The following is a 17,789-nucleotide window of genomic DNA, read 5'->3' on the forward strand; positions in this document are numbered from 1 at the left end:
GCTCATGCTATCGTCCACTGGGTTTGGGCTTCTCGTCGAGCTGTGTATCAAAGGTGTGAGGATCACTAGAGTATGTGTGAAAATGTTTGTTGAGAGCCAGACATATTTGTGAAAGAAAAGAATCTGTTTCCGGAAGTGCTGGGGAAAATAATTTGTCCTCGCGTTATACACAGAAAATAGTGTTCACAGGTAGGATGTTCTTAAAATTATAATGTGAGGATCTCTAAAACAGTGTTTGCCCATCCTTTCAGTGAGCGTCTACAACGCCATTAGTTGATGATAAGTATTTTTATGGTCCAGTGACACCCCAATACATGTATTTGCACTGAGTGAGTGAATGAGTATTGTTTTAAGCCGCTTTTAGCAATAATCCAGTGATGCTATTCCAGCGGGGCAGACCAAAAGTGGGCTTCACACATTGTGCCTATAAAGGGAATCGAACCCAGGTCTTCGGCGTGACGAGCTAACGCTTTTACCAATAGGCTACACAACGTCCCATTTAGAGATTGCAAGTACTGACACAAATTCACATTGGTGTTTTACATGGCCCAAAAGAACAGAAGGTAGAGCAGCGACACTAAGTGATAACCAGTTTACAGTGCGTGTAGTAGGTCAACTAGGTTAACAGCAACTCTGCCTGACGTCATGACGTAAGTAAACTGGTTCCCCGTAGTTGTTGCGCGATCAGGGTGGCCTCAACAGGAAAAGGGGCGGTTTAACTACAGTCCGCCTTCGAGTCGTGCATGTTATTCCCAACATGAGTGATTCAGGACCTGACAGAGATATCAGCAGAAATGACAGTGAAGTGAAAGAAGGCACATTCTGGTTGGCAAGAAATGTCCTTTTGAGATATCTTGGATTTATTTACTGTAAGTGTTATGTTGTGTGGAATATTTTAAATGCAAGTCTTTGTAAACACATATCCGAACAGGTTTCTGATAGCAGAGAAATAGCTATGTACTGCTACACTTTTATCGAGACATCCACTTGTCGGTGATACATAGCTACGGATCACGCGTTCATGACGTTCTACTAAACCCCAGGGCTGATTTTGCACCGGTCTTCACAATCTCAAATTGAGAACTCTTATGGAAATGTTTATACCATTTGTCCCCAAACCATTACCCTGAATACAACCATACCATTCCTTTGAAATTATATAATGGAAGAGTTGTGAAAACCACGAAGGGTTCGACTGTAATGCCTTGGACATTGTGCTTGCATGATGTAATGCACATCACAAAATATAAACTGGTAAACTCGTAAACACAACACAAGGTAACAAGATAAGGGCTTATCTGTTAGTTTCTAGGTCAACAGCTCCCTGTAAATTGATAACACGACTGAGAGAGAGAGAGAGAGTGTATTGTGCATCACATGGCACAGATAACGAATAGAACATATTGATATTTCTTGGAAAAATGTGTCACTTTGTCAACGCTGAAAAGTAAATAACACGAAAATGAGATGAGCATCGTGTGGCTACACTATTTGTACGCGCAGTGTTAAATGTTTCAATCGTAGCGCCACCAGTGGCGATTGCGAGTTATGTCCCTTTTCATGTCTCTCCTATTGACCAATCAGATTCCACCTCTCATACTATTTGCATTTGCTTCAAACAAAATGGCGGCGTCCAGCCAAGACGATCTGATCTATAATTAAGATCTTTATCTTATTAAAATAGGTCTTACCTCGCGAAGTTCATGAACACCTTGAGCACTTTGATTTCAAACATGAAATAAATTGGAAAACATGTGTCGACCCACATATATTCATGCTCTGCAAACCGAATGTCTATTCCGTTACGCGATTTTGATTAGGCTATGCATAAACTCGTCAGTCCAGCTAAACTTTAACTCCAATATTTCAGCCTAGTCCGGCACGGTGAGAACTGGACTTGTAAAGTCAGTTAACTCCCTTACCTTGTGAAGATGGGTGAATATCAGCTTCGTGTCTAATGGCGCTGTCATCGGAAATGACTCACATACTCATACAATTTGTATTATATCATTACAGAGCAAATAAATTTCTCGCCGCTCTATCGCTAAATTTATAAAAATTGGTGTGATTTTTAAAGTTGTGGAACCAAGTTCAATTTCGTCAAATTATCTGATTTTTCAGCTTTGTACACCACCATTCCAAGATAGACACAATTTTATGGATAACAACTTCTTTATTGTACTGTAATAGCGACGTTTCGGTATAGATCCTTATACCGTTGTCCTGCAAGACTGAATGTGTCTGTTTTGTCTGTAGAGTTTATAATTAAGGTTGTGAGTGCCGCTAATAATTCTTGTTATTATCTTGTCCATTTGGGGATGGGGGCTGTAATTGCGACTGTTGGTAGTGGGCTTAGAGTATAGTGTTTTTATCCAGGGGGAGTTAGAAAATTGTAGGAGTTGGCTATGGTTGAGGGAGCTGATGGATTTTTTTAATAGGGTTTTGACTTCAGCTTTGGATGTGTGGAAATGGATTTGGAGGGACGGGTTGGTGGTGGCAGTGTTTGCAAGGGTATGTGCTATTTGGTTACCGGGTATGTTTGAGTGGCCCGGGGACCATAGGAAGTGTATATGTTTGTTTTGTGTGGAGAGATTGTAGGTAAGATGAATAATGTTGTTAATGAGATCGGGCCGGGTTTTGGAGTGTTTGTTTTTGATTTGTGTGAGTGCGCTTAGGGAGTCATGATCAGAGATGATTAGGAAGTTGTTTTCATTTATTGTTTTAGTAGAGTGAATTGCAGTAAGAATGGCTAACAGTTCAGCAGTGTTGTTATTTGAGTGGTTAAGGTAGTGGAATTAGTGGATACGGGCGGGGTTTGATCAATGTGTATGCTTATGCTGGAAACGTGGTTTTTGTTTGGGGAAGCGTCTGTATATATGTGGGTGTATGTTGGCCAGGCCGTGTGTATGTGTGTGAATGCTAGTTTTGTTTTGTCTGTTTTGTTAAGTTTGGGTTGTGATTGGAGTAGTGTATGTATGGAGGTATCTACTTGGGGGGCGGGGAGGTCTATTATGTAATAGGGTGGTAGTGGGGTGTGAGTAATTGAGGAGAGTTTGTGGGTTTGGATTAGGTGATATAGGTGGAACATGTAAGGCGCTAGGTTGGGATGCTGCTTGAATTTATGAGCTGTGTATTTGTTGATGTCTGCGTATTTGCGTTTGATAGTGTTGAAAATGGGGTTGTGTTGAGCCCCAGCCCAGTAATTAAGTATTGTTTGTTGTATTCTGTGGGTGATAGAGAGCGTGTTGGTCATTAATAGGAGTGTAATGTGGGGGGTACCAGTCCTGGTGCCAGTGGCTATTTTTAGGGCTTTATATTGGATAGATTTAAGCTTATTGTAGTTAGAGGTGGAGATGCCGCTGAAGACCGGAGCGGCGTAGTCTATTTTTGGTTGGATTAGTGTTTTGTATATGATAAGAAGAGTTTGCTTGTCAGATCCCCAGTCGTTGCCTTTGATTGATCTCATTAAGTTTAAGTCTTTTTCACAAGAGGCGACCAAATTTGAAATATGGGGACCCCATGTTAGATGCTGGTCGAATGTAGCGCCTAGAAATTTTGCTTGTTTTTGGAAAGTAATTTCTTCATTGTTGAGATATAATTTGGGTGAGTAGTTTTGCATGTGTGGTTTTTTGAAGAGAATTCCTATTGTTTTTTTAGTGTTTATTTGGAACCCCCATTTGGACGCCCATTCTTGAATTTTATGGAGTGCAGACTGGATTTTAGTTTTTAGTATGCTAATAGAGTTGGAGGTGGCCCAAAAGGAAATGTCGTCTGCAAATTTAGCTGTAGTAATTTTGTCTTTTTTGGTATAGTTTGGAAAGATATCATCAATCATGAAATTAAATAAAGTTGGGGAGATAATACTGCCTTGGGGGGTCCCATTTTGTAGTGGGTGTGTGTCAGAGAGAGTTTGGTGGGATTTAACTATTATAGTCCTGTCTTTAAGAAATGAATGGATGAAGTTAAGAATTCTACCGTTAATATTTGAATTTTGAATTTTTTGTATAAGGCCGTCGTGCCAAACCATGTCGAAAGCTTTGCTAAAGTCTATAAAAATGGCCATAGTGTACTGTTTCGTGGATTGTGCTATCCTAACATCGTGTTCTAAATGTAAGACATGATCAAGGGTTTGTCTATTGTTAGTGAAGCCGCTCTGGTCCGGGCTTAGTAACTTATGTTGAGAGATATGTTTTTTAAGTCTGTTATTGATAATGAATTCCATAATTTTGCATATATGAGATGTGAGAGAGATTGGGAGCCATGGGATATACCTAGGTTGGTTTTTTTGAGCAAAATGGCAGCTATTATGAACTCTACTAGTTTGCTGGTGTGTGAATGAAGTTTTCGTGGTGTGATGTTGGCAGAGGGGGCTGTTTTGAGTTGTTGTATTTTATTGGCTAGGAAGTGTTTCCGATGTTTAGTGATGTAGTGTGGGACTGGCCTCTGTTGGTTGGATGTGGGGGTGGGGGTAGTGACGAGGGTGGTTGGGGGTGTGGGGAGGGGGGATGGGTTGGTTTGTTTGGGTTGGGTTTGGGAAATGACTGGGGGTGGGGGGGTGGGAAGGTGAGAGTGGGGAGGAGGGATTTGTGAGCGGGTAGTTGGGGGGGGGGGGGGGGGGGGGGGGGGACGGAGTTGATGGTTGAGTTTAGGGAGTGGTCAGAGTATGGGTAGGGGGAGTCCTCAGGGTCGTCAGGATAATATTGTAATAAGGGAATAGTGGCTGGTTTAGGTAGGTCGGACTTATTTAGGTTTTTATTTAGTTTGAGAATGTATTTCTGCTTAGTGGGACAAGTGTTTTGGTTGGAGGTGTGCCCTTCTGCATTGCAGTTGACACAATAGGGTGACCATGAGCATTCCTGGATTGCATGGTTCTCGGATCCGCATTTGGGGCAGAGTGGTTTTTTTTTACAATCTGATGATTTGTGATTGAATGAATGGCAGTATATACATTGAGGTGGGTTTTTCCGAATTGGGTGAACTTTAAAGTTGAGGGCCCCGAAGGTAATGTGGGTGGGGAGAGTGGTGGATTTAAAAGTTAAGAAGACAGTTTGTTTGGTTGGACGACCCTTGGTGTTTTTACGGTTGTTGATGGCTTTGAAATTTGTGATTTGGGGTTGGGGTTGGGGTTGGTTTTGGGATTGGTTGGCGAAAGAGATAAATTCTTGAATGTCCTCTGGGGTGTCTCTAGAGTCTAGGTAGATTACTCCTTGAATTTCAGTCTGCCAGTTGGGAACCTGTCAGTTAATGTTGAGTCCATCAATGATGGGGGAGCGGATGGCGTGATTAAGTGAAGTTTGGTCTGTGAACGTAATTTTGAACCCACGGCCGCAGGCGTTTATGAATTTGAAGTTGATTTTTGCTTTTTTGAGGCAGACTGCAAATTTATTTGGCGAGAGGGTTTCGTTAAGGGGGGTGGTAGAGTTTGCGTGGAAGGCGAGTAGTAAGAGTTTAGGCGTCTGGTTAGGTTGGGGGTTTTGTGGGGGGGGGGGGGGGGGGGGGGGTTGGTAGGTCACATGTTTTTTTGGGACTAAGTTGGTGTTCAGCTGGGGAGTTGGTTGTTCTTTTGTTGGTTTTGGTAGGTGGGTGGGGGTATGGGGGTGGGGAGGGGTTGTCTTGGGGGGGGGGGGGGGGGGGGGGGCGAGAAGGGGAAATAATTTCCAATTCTAGGCCAAAGTTGGGCGGGATGATGTTTAAATTGTGGGATTTAGGGAGCCCGGGGAATTCTTTTGGGTCCGGGGTGGAAAATATGGATGTGTATAGGAGCGGTGAGGTGATTTCCATGTTTAGTGAGAAGGAGGGGTCCATGGTTGGGTGAGGGATGGCAAATGACAATAACACAATTGAAATGAAACAACTATATACAATTATATACACAGCATGAAGAAATGTTTAGCATACAGCTGGTATTTAGACAAAAAATGGGAATGAACAATGAAGAATAATATAGTAAGGGGAGAAGGTAGGGTGACTTATCTAGTCTTTTGTCCTTTGTGAGAGTCTGTTAAGTCCTGGGGGTAGCGCTTGGTGGGGGGGGGGGGGGGGGGGGGGGGGGGGCGGCCGGCTTGGGCGTTCGAATGGTCCGAATCCCTGAGATGTTTGTTTGCTTGTTGTGAGCTGTGAGATCCAGGTAGTTGTTGACGTTGGGTTGGTGTTATAACCTCCTTAGTGTGAAGATTGATGGTTAGCCACAGGGGGTGTGAAATTCCTCTCCGGAGAAAGTCATGGGATATACCTAGGTTTGAAAGTCATGGGATATACCTTGGTTTGAAAGTCATGGGATATACCTAGGTTTGAAAGCCATGGGATATACTTAGGTTTGAAGGTCATGGGATATACCTAGGTTTGAAAGCCATGGGATATAGCTTGGTTTGAAAGTCATGGGATTTAGCTTGGTTTGAAAGTGATGGGATATAGCTTGGTTTGAAAGTGATGGGATATAGCTTGGTTTGAAAGTGATGGGATATACCTAGGTTTGAAAGCCATGGGATATACTTAGGTTTGAAAGTCATGGGATATACCTAGGTTTGAAAGCCATGGGATATAGCTTGGTTTGAAAGTGATGGGATATAGCTTGGTTTGAAAGTCATGGGATATAGCTTGGTTTGAAAGTGATGGGATATACCTAGGTTAGAAAGTGATGGGATATACCTAGGTTAGAAAGTCATGGGATATACCTAGGTTTGAAAGTCATGGGATATACCTTGGTTTGAAAGTCATGGGATATACCTAGGTTTGAAAGCCATGGGATATACTTAGGTTTGAAGGTCATGGGATATACCTAGGTTTGAAAGCCATGGGATATAGCTTGGTTTGAAAGTCATGGGATATAGCTTGGTTTGAAAGTCATGGGATATAGCTTGGTTTGAAAGTGATGGGATATAGCTTGGTTTGAAAGTGATGGGATATACCTAGGTTTGAAAGCCATGGGATATACTTAGGTTTGAAAGTCATGGGATATACCTAGGTTTGAAAGCCATGGGATATAGCTTGGTTTGAAAGTGATGGGATATAGCTTGGTTTGAAAGTCATGGGATATAGCTTGGTTTGAAAGTCATGGGATATACCTAGGTTAGAAAGTGATGGGATATACCTAGGTTAGAAAGTCATGGGATATACCTAGGTTTGAAAGTCATGGGATATACCTTGGTTTGAAAGTCATGGGATATACCTAGGTTTGAAAGCCATGGGATGTAGCTTGGTTTGAAAGTGATGGGATATAGCTTGGTTTGAAAGTGATGGGATATAGCTTGGTTTGAAAGTGATGGGATATACCTAGGTTAGAAAGTCATGGGATATACCTAGGTTTGAAAGTCATGGGAATTACCTAGGTTTGAAAGCCATGGGATATACTTAGGTTTGAAAGTCATGGGTAAAAACCTAGGTTTGAAAGCCATTGGATATAGCTTGGTTTGAAAGTCATGGGATATAGCTTGGTTTGAAAGTGATGGGATATACCTAGGTTAGAAAGCCATGGGATATACCTAGGTTTGAAAGTCATGGAATATACCTTGGTTTGAAAGTCATGGGCTATACCTACGTTTGAAAGTCATGGGATATACATAGGATTGAAAGTCAATCTCGATCAACATCATTGTCTATGATAAGAAATATATACTCCTAAAAATAACAAAAAATAACGCATATGTGTTTTAATAGAAATTCATTCTGTGACTTCTACGCAGCTTTAAAAACGATTCTTGGGACATGCATGTGTTTGGAAGTTTATAAAGTGGAGGAGAAATCTTTGTATGTCACAATAACGTCACAATCTCAAGCACTGTAACTGTAAGCCTTGTATCGTGTGTGTCCACTATCGGCCTCAATGACTGCACGAGAACTCTTGTTCGAAATCGGAACAGGATTTTATTTGAAGTCCGTACTTCAAAACCAATTTTCGTTTATATATATGTTTGACGTTTTACGTCTACTTTTGCAGTTTGGGCATTTCTCATTTCCTTGCATCAGAACAAACGGTTGTTTGGAAAAGAAGGCATTCTCCCAAACGCATCCAGTCCATATCTTGGAGACATCATTAACAGACTTGCTAACACAGATCGAGAGGGTGTTATTAACGTTCCAAAAATCGCCTCCTGGTTTTTCAACGGCCTTCTCCCATACACGTCCAATACAGATCTTAGATACATCATCAAGAGTCTTGCTGACACAGATCGAGAGAGTGTTATCGACGTTCCAAAAATCGTCTACTGGTTTTTCAAGGACAACAAGCCAGATGAGAATACTCTTGTTTTTATCACGCATGTCGGCTTGGCTCTGTCTCTGTCCCTCATCATTAGAGGAGCAGCAAATTGGGTTTTGATGTTGTGTCTGTGGACCATATACCATTTACTTGTTGACGCCGGACGGCAGTGGTAGGTAGATTTGTTTATATTAGATCTGTAGCTTCGCATTGACAAATACTTTATTGTTTAGATTAGAATTATTTTGTAAACCCTTATTGCAAAAAAATGCCTCTTGATAAAACTTTACATTGAAATATTCGCTTTGAGACTTTCAACAGTATGTATACTAAATCCCCAGTAAATAATCGTGTTTTGTTTATGTTGTAATCTTTATTACATGATTCGTTTATCTTTTATCATAGTGTTGTGTCTGTATTGTAAGAAATCTTCAAGCTGAAACATAACCAATGTTATTGTACTTTTTTTTGTAGGCACAGCTTTGGTAAGTTGATTTGTTTCTTCATATAATTTACCAGTTTAGATTTTGCTAGTCTATTGTTTGCTTAACAAAGAAACCAGTCGAATTCAATATGACAAACAATACTAAATAACTTTGAAACTATTAGGATAGAACACGTGGGTTTAACCTGCATCAGATCTCATGTTATGAATGATCATAACTGATTGTAAAACGTCTGTGTACTGCTTTTGTCCGCTCTTTTTATCATGAGTGAGTGAGTATGGTTTTACGCCGCTTTTAGCAATATTCCAGCAATATCACTGCGGGGAACACCAGAAATGGGCTTCACACATTGTACCCATGTCGGGAATCGAACCCGGGTCTACGGCGTGACGAGCGAACGCGTTAACCACTAGGCTACCCGACCGCCCCCTTTGTATCATGCCTTGGGCATCAATTAATGACATTGTCTTCCCTTAGGTTGGGAGTTTCAGCTTCTAGAGACTGGATTCCTGGCTACATTCCTGTGCCCTGTGTGGAGCCTGAGACAACCACCGACATCTCGCGCTGTCATCCGGGGGTTTAAATGGATGTTTTTCCGCATTATGTGGGGATGGGTTTGTATAACATTTCATTATTGCTAAGGAAGTAGTAAAATAGAAGAGAACATCCCGTGTGTGTTGTATCTCTGTCTGTCTGTCTGTCTGTCTGTCTCTAACATTATAGGCAGTACTTATTGTTTATAGCTCCTAGACACAAGTATTACGTTGATTCTTGGTAATCATGTTGTTGTTTTTTGTTATAGACTTAGGACAAATTCCGGAGAGATCGTGTTATTTGCTTCACATATTTCACTTGCATGAATTATCATTATCAGGTAACTACAAAGTTGTGAATATAAAACGTGAACGCCAGAGAATACCGTGTCTCGATTATTACTCGAAACAGATTCCATAGGTCGTAAAAGGATTATTATCGGTGAACATTATGTAAAAGGATCACTGAAAATCACTTATGACACCAGGTGTTCACGAAAAATGTATGCATGTCCTAACCTAGCGAGAGCACCGGCAGCCATGAATAATAAATAAATATATTTTGCATGACAAGGCCAATTCCTATCAACTACTCACGTGGCTTCTAATGGCGCAGCCATGCTATCTATGTTATAGTTTAACCTAGTTCAATGACAACTATGTTCATCAACAAAATGTAATGACTGATGATAAGAACTATATGTAAAGTTATTTTTCCCACAGACCACGCCATTTAGCTTCAACAGTGACTGTCCAAAGACGAGGGAAGACCAGATTATAAGGTATCATGTCCTTGCTCCATTTATCCTGATATTTGGACGCAGAATGGCCATCATTGCAGGAGCAATAGGCATATATTCTCAGGTATGTCCACCAGAATAATACTGAAAGTCCACAGACTATGTCTCATGTGTGTCTAGCAGGTTATGTCTCAAGCATATCCACCAGTCTAGGTCTCATGTGTGTCTGGCAGGTTATGTCTCAGGCATGTCCACCAGTGTATGTCTCAGGCATGTCCACCAGTGTATGTCTCATGTGTGTCTAGCAGGTTATGCCTCAAGCATGTCCACCAATGTACGTCTCAGGCATGTCCACCAGTGTATGTCTCAGTCATGCCCACCAGTCTATGTCTCAGTCATGTCCACCAGTGTTTGTCTCATGTGTGTCTAGCAGGTTATGTCTCAAGCATGTCCACCAATGTATGTCTCAGGCATGTCCACCATTGTATGTCTCAGACATGTCCACCAGTGTATGTCTCAGTCATGTCCACCAGTCTATGTCTGAATCATGTCCACCAGTGTTTGTCTCATGTGTGTCTAGCAAGTTATGTCTCAGTCATGTTCACCAATGTATATCTCAGTCATGTCCACCAGTGTTTGTCTCATGTGTGTCTAGCAGGTTATGTCTCAAGCATGTTCACCAATGTATATCTCAGGCATGTCCACCAATGTATGTCTCAGGCATGTCCACCAGACTATGTCCCATGTGTGTCTAGCGGGTTATGTCTCAAGCATTTCCACCAGTCTATGTCTCAGGCATGTCCACCAGTCTATGTCTCAGGCATTTCCACCATTGTATGTCTCAGGCATGTCCACCAGAGTATGTCTCATGTGTGTCTAGCAGGTTATGTCTCAAGCATGTCCACCAGTCTATGTCTCAGGCATGTCCACCAGACTATGTCTCATGTGTGTCTAGCAGGTTATGTCTCAAGCATGCCCACCAGTGTATGTCTCAGGCATGTCCACCAGTCTATGTCTCAAGCATGTCCACCAGTGTATGTCTCATGTGTGTCTAGCAGGTTATGTCTCAGGCATGTCCACCAGTCTATGTCTCAGGCATGTCCACCAGTGTATGTCTCAGTCATGCCCACCAGTCTATGTCTCAGTCATTTCCACCAGTGTTTGTCTCATGTGTGTCTAGCAGGTTATGTCTCAAGCATGTCCACCAATGTATGTCTCAGGCATGTCCTCCTGTGCATGTCTCATATGTGTCTAGCAGGTTATGTCTCAAGCATGTCCACAAGTCTATGTCTCAAGCATGTCCACCAGTGTATGTCTCAGGCATGTCCACCAGTCTATGTCTCAGGCATGTCCACCGGTCTATGTCTCAGGCATGCCCACCAGTCTATGTCTGAAACCTGACCAATTCAGACACCAGCATATTACTGAAATGTCCAACACTGTTTATCTCATCTGTGTCAACCAGTCTGGGATTCACGTGTGTCGAGCAGTCTGGGATTCATGTGTGTCGAGCAGTCCATGTCAAAGATCTGTCTAACGGTCTATGACTCATATGTGTTCGCAAGCTTATGTCTCTATCTGTGATGTTTCCACCTGTATATCTCGATCTGTGATGTTTCCACCTGTATATCTCGATCTATCATGTGTCCACCAGTGTATCTCGGTCTGTGATATGTCCACCTGTGTATCTCGGTCTGTGATATGTCCACCTGTGTATCTCGGTCTGTGATATGTCCACCAGTGTATCTCGGTGTGTGATATGTCCACCAGTGTATCTCGGTCTGTGATAGGTCCACCAGTGTCTAGGTCTGTGATATGTCCACCAGTATATCTCGGTCTGTGATATGTCCACCAGTATATCTCTGTCTGTGATATGTCCACCAGTGTATCTCGGTCTGTGATATGTCCACCTGTGTATCTCGGTCTGTGATATGTCCACCAGTGTTTCTCGGTCTGTGATATGTCCACCAGTGTGTCTAGGTCTGTGATATGTCCACCAGCGCATCTCGATCTGTGATAGGTCCAACAGTGTCTAGGTCTGTGATATGTCCACCAGTGTATCTCGGTCTGTGATATGTTCACCAGTGTATCTCGGTCTGTGATATGTCGACCAATGTATCTCGGTCCGTGATAGGTCCACCAATGTCTAGGTCTATGATATGTCCACCAGTGTATCTCGGTTTGTGATATGTCCACCAGTGTATCTCGGTCTGTGATATGTCCAACAGTGTATTTCCGTCTGTGATATGTCCACCAGTGTATTTCGGTCTCTGATATGTCCACCAGTATATCTCGGTCTGTGATATGTCCACCAGTGTATTTCCGTCTGTGATATGTCCACCAGTGTATTTCCGTCTGTGATATGTCCACCAGTGTATTTCGGTCTGTGATATGTCCACCAGTGTATTTCCGTCTGTGATATGTCCACCAATGTCTAGGTCTGTGATATGTCCACCAGTGTATCTCGGTCTGTGATACGTCCACCAGTGTATCTCGGTCTGTGATATGTCCACCAGTATATCTCGGTCTGTGATATGTCCACCAGTGTATTTCCGTCTGTGATATGTCCACCAGTGTATTTCGGTCTCTGATATGTCCACCAGTATATCTCGGTCTGTGATATGTCCACCAGTGTATTTCCGTCTGTGATATGTCCACCAGTGTATTTCCGTCTGTGATATGTCCACCAGTGTATTTCGGTCTGTGATATGTCCACCAGTGTATTTCCGTCTGTGATATGTCCACCAATGTCTAGGTCTGTGATATGTCCACCAGTGTATCTCGGTCTGTGATACGTCCACCAGTGTATCTCGGTCTGTGATATGTCCAACAGTGTATTTCCGTCTGTGATATGTCCACCAGTGTATCTCGGTCTGTGATATGTCCACCAGTATATCTCGGTCTGTGATATGTCCACCAGTGTATTTCCGTCTGTGATATGTCCACCAGTGTATTTCCGTCTGTGATATGTCCACCAGTGTATTTCGGTCTGTGATATGTCCACCAGTGTATTTCCGTCTGTGATATGTCCACCAATGTCTAAGTCTGTGATATGTCCACCAGTGTATCTCGGTCTGTGATACGTCCACCAGTGTATCTCGGTCTGTGATATGTCCACCAGTGTATTTCGGTCTGTGATATGTCCACCAGTGTATTTCCGTCTGTGATATGTCCACCAGTGTATCTCGGTCTGTGATATGTCCACCAGTGTATCTCGGTCTGTGATATGTCCACCGGTGTATTTCCGTCTGTGATATGTCCACCAGTGTATCTCGGTCTGTGATATGTCCACCAGTGTATTTCCGTCTGTGATATGTCCACCAGTGTTTCTCGGTCTGTGATATGTCCACCAATGTATCTCGGTCTGTGATAGGTCCACCAGTGTCTAGGTCTGTGATATGTCCACCAGTGTATTTCCGTCTGTGATATGTCCACCAGTGTATCTCGGTCTGTGATATGTCCCTTTAGTATATCTCGGTCTGTGATTTGACCACCAGCATATATCGGTCTGTAATGTGTCCGCCATACATTGATGTGTTATATTCAGAGCTCCAGATACGCTTTTGGTGTTGTGGGTATTTTACCCATGCATTTTGAAATCATTGGGTATCAGTAATTCTATCTGGGTTTTCAATTTTCTGTTACCCACTAGTTTTTACACATGTGGGTATTTAAGTTAAATATTTAAAAAACACTATTCATCTAGTCCCTGCAAACTGGTGTCGTGTGGGTTCGAGAGCTTTATAGGACTAAAAAATACCACGATACTTCCACAAGAATGTGTGATGGCAAATGATCATGATGTAACTGCCATCGTGCAGTTTGGCAAGGTTGACGGAATGCCCGTTTATAATTTGAAAATAATTTGCCTGATTTGCTAAACGAATACGCAGGGTTACTTCACAATATTTTGATGATACACACAAGTTTTATTTTTGTAGCGTATCTGTAATGTTCGTTGCGTATTTGATACGCTTGGATTTTATTTTACTGCGTAATTCTGCATTTCTGATGCGTATTTTACGCAGATACGCAGCTTATCTTGATCTCTGTATATGTTATATATTATATATAGTGGGCACACTAACAACCTATGATCGTGGGTTCGAATCCCGGGTCGCCCTGTTTTTTTGTGTCAGCACCATACCCGTGCTCCTGGGTTTTACCAAGGTGGTAAACGTCTGAGACCTGCATCACTTCGGACTTTCCTCTCACATTAAGTAGTGATACGACGACTGGTCAAAAAGTTCTAAGCCTGACTAACTTTCAGCTATGGGCCACAACAAATTACATTGTTTGAGTAGTTCATTGCAAGACTTAGTGTATTTGGTCTGTTGAGGATGTTAGTATATTAGTTACAGCCAGTTGAACGTGATAGGTGTCCAAATGGACACAGAAATGGAAACGAACGAGTACCTAGCAGTCATCAAGTTTTTGACTTAAGAGAAAATGTATCCCCAAGAATTTCATGACCGCATGTCACAAGTGTATTGGGATAAGACAGGCCCTAGCTATTCCACTGTTAAATGTTGGGCAGCTGTGTTTAAGACTGGAAGGACAAGCCTTGATGCTGACCCTAGGTTTTGCCAGAGAAAATTTAGAACTAACTGGGGAGGATTTCGTCAAATTCAAAAAGAGGTTAGTAACGGATGATGAAGCATGACGACAGAGATGACATCAAAGCTGTCGTGAATGGGTTTTTCAGGGTGGCTTCACAAAACTTCTTCCTGACTGGAATTGAAAAACGTGAGTCTCGACTATGTATTAAAAAAACTAGGGAGATTATGTTGAAAATGAAATAAAAAATACTTTCACAATTGTTGATTTTGTTTTTAGGCCTAGAAATAGTTTTACCAGCGCTCGTGTAACTGGAATTCTGTTCCAAACGACGTTTAACCTATTCACCCACTCACTATTTATGTGTTTCCATTGCACAGGTTTCGTTAATTTACAGTGGAGACCTGAGTCTGTTCAACTGGTTAAACATTGTTCCCTGTCTGGCATGTTTTGATGATCGGTGTATAAGTTGGCTGCTGCCCGGGCGTTTGAGGAGGCAGATAGCCTACAAGCAAGAGCTCACGCAGACAGAGGGTAAGAATTTTGTCAGTCACATTTTATCAAATAAATGTAAAATGGTTGAAAAAATAAAAAAATTATTAAAAAAATAAAATAAAAAATTTGTCAGTCATTTCGAATTCCTTATTGTCTATCAACACGGCTATATCATTATTTCCTGTTGCACTGAATCATGTACATTGACTCAATCTGATATGTTGGTGATTGTTTCAGGTCTCAAAATGTTCAACCTCGGTTTGGGATTCTTCATTATCCTGCGGAGTATTCAGGTTTTCAGCAGAACGTTTGACGATATGCTTTGGCTCGTAAATACCAATACCAAAGGGTAACTACTAACTCTGCAATTGAAGCTTCATTTCTTCATCCAAATGTATTTGATTATGTTCGAACTGTACAGAGAAGCAGATAGAAAGAATCAAGTGTTTTGGCAAACGAATATCCAAATGTGGCTCGTAAATACCAATACCAAAGGGTAACTACTAACTCTGCAATTGAATTTTAATTTCTTCATCCAAATGTATTTGGTTATGTTCGAACTGTACAGAGAAGCAGATAGAAAGAATCAAGTGTTTTGGCAAACGAATATCCAAATGTGACGCCCCAAGTACAGATACATTGCACGGATCAACATCGTTTCCGGAAACAAATATTTCAATAAGGGCATATGATCAATTGAAATTCCATGTTGGATGATAAGGCAACGGTTAATTAAGTGTGACTTCTCTGGATTGTATATCAACAGAATAGTTGTCGTTGTTCATTAGTACTTCTTATTTTGTTTGTTCCGTTACATGAAAAAGACCAAATACATCCCTTTCGTTATGAAGGGTGGCTGAAATGTTCTGAGCCAAACAACAACGGATGTATAGTGCATCCGTAACACTTTGCATGTATTAAGTACAGTGAAATCTGTCGAAATCGGACTCTCAAATTCTGAGTTCAGTGAAAACCGGACCTTTTCTTAAGTCCCCTCAGTTCCTGAATAAATTATAATTACTCAAACTTACCTGCAACTCTCTAATTTGGACCTTTTACACTTCGGGCTAAAATGTCGGTCCAAACAACCAATTTACTATTGAAAAGAAGCTGTCTAAATCGGACTGGACCAGACCGGACCGAACCGTATGTTCTCTTACTTTGAAGTAACTCAGGCACTGCCAGCATGAACTGGGCATGACAAAGGTTTCACGCACTGGACTCCAAGACTCCTGATCAGAAACGCTCCAGGTTCATCATATGTAGTGAGAATTTTCAAACAGACCGAAATGATTTGTAGAGTGAAATTTGAGTTGACCCCTATCATCACGAGGCTACACAAGGGGCAAGGCAGCGGAAACGTATAAGTAAACATTCCAAAAGAATCCTACTGGTGGACTACCTCCTGAGATGCCAGACCATTAATGGCTAATATCTGCTTATAGGGCTACCGCGTGAGACCATCAAGGCTATGCTTGGCCTGAAACTCTCTATAAGTGTGCTGTTCCACTTTACACAAGTCTGTGGCTGCAATGCATAAATGTGGCTTTCAACATCCCCCGTTTTCAGCAGATTTTCCACAGTAATATATGAGTAATCCACCTCCTCCACAATTTGAAGAAACATTTGTCAAACATTATGCGGCCGCCACATATCTCTTTGGACAATTCCATGGTCATTTATGCATGTGCCCATGTCTGCATATGGCCTGAGCAGCGATCAGCGCAGTCGGGGTACGACGACACATAATGGACCGAATTCAGCCTCATAACCCGATCCTTTTGATCACCCCTTACAACCAGCATAGGAGACCCACAAGATGTATGTATACAGTGTCACATACAGAAATATCGACCAAACATATCCTACGACCATTGATATCACATATAGGGATTAACGACCAAACATATAAAACGGCCATTGATATCACATACAGAGATAAAGGTTAAAACATCTCCAGCGACCATTGATATCACATATATACAGAGATAACGACCAAACATATCCAACGACCATTGCTATCACATACAGAGATAACAACAAAGATATAGCCAACGACCATTGCTATCACATTCAGAGATAACGATTAAAACATCTCCTACGACCATTGCTATCACATACAGAGATAACAACAAAAATATAGCCAACGACCATTGATATCACATACAGAGATAACGATTAAACATATCCAACGACCACTGACATCACATACAGAGATAACGATTAAAACATGCCCAGTGTCTCGTATATCACATGGCAAAGATAACGAAAATGTTTAAATATATATATAACTCATATACCATTATACAAGTTGGTTAATATATGAAGAATCACTCATATTCAAGAGATATTAGATTGGTTCGACGCACAAACGAACATACTGGTACGTTGTGGGAACCGACGCTCATGAACGTATCACATGTGACGTCATAGATCCATGGTGCACCATTTGTCTCGTGCAGAATTAGCGTGTAAAGTTTGGAAATCACGTGCAGCATATCGTGATAAGAACACACCAGAAATGGGCTTCACGCTTTGTACCCATGTCGGGAATCGAACCCTGGTCTTCGGCGTGACGAGCGAACGCGTTAACCACTAGTTTACCCGACCGCCCTAATCCTTGAGCTTGTAAATGGGTAGCCTCACGTTTCCATCAGACAAAATCAAGTGTTCCTTGAGTCGATAAAAGAAGAGCCCAAATCGTCACACCCTTACCTTGAAAAAGAACGTCACCAATAACGTCATGATCGTAGTTAAAGAACAAAACATATCGTGCCAGTTCAATGCCTATCCTTGGTGTTTGGGTGATGGTGTTGCACGT

The 17,789-nt window shown here is 41.9% G+C and overlaps 1 long non-coding RNA gene across 1 annotated transcript; it reads left to right on the forward strand.

Moving 5' to 3' along the window:
• The first annotated feature begins 647 nt into the window (after positions 1-647).
• Positions 648-17,339, forward strand: LOC125378225. Its single transcript, XR_007220109.1, has 8 exons — positions 648-869; positions 7,937-8,369; positions 8,672-8,682; positions 9,121-9,257; positions 9,446-9,517; positions 9,900-10,040; positions 14,854-15,007; positions 15,206-17,339. It is a non-coding gene; the product is annotated as an uncharacterized LOC125378225 (long non-coding RNA).
• The last annotated feature ends 450 nt before the right edge of the window (positions 17,340-17,789 follow it).

Source organism: Haliotis rufescens, unplaced genomic scaffold (genome assembly GCF_023055435.1).
Source record: "Haliotis rufescens isolate VD_foot unplaced genomic scaffold, xgHalRufe1.0.p SCAF_12, whole genome shotgun sequence".
NCBI classification, from domain to species: domain Eukaryota; kingdom Metazoa; phylum Mollusca; class Gastropoda; order Lepetellida; family Haliotidae; genus Haliotis; species Haliotis rufescens.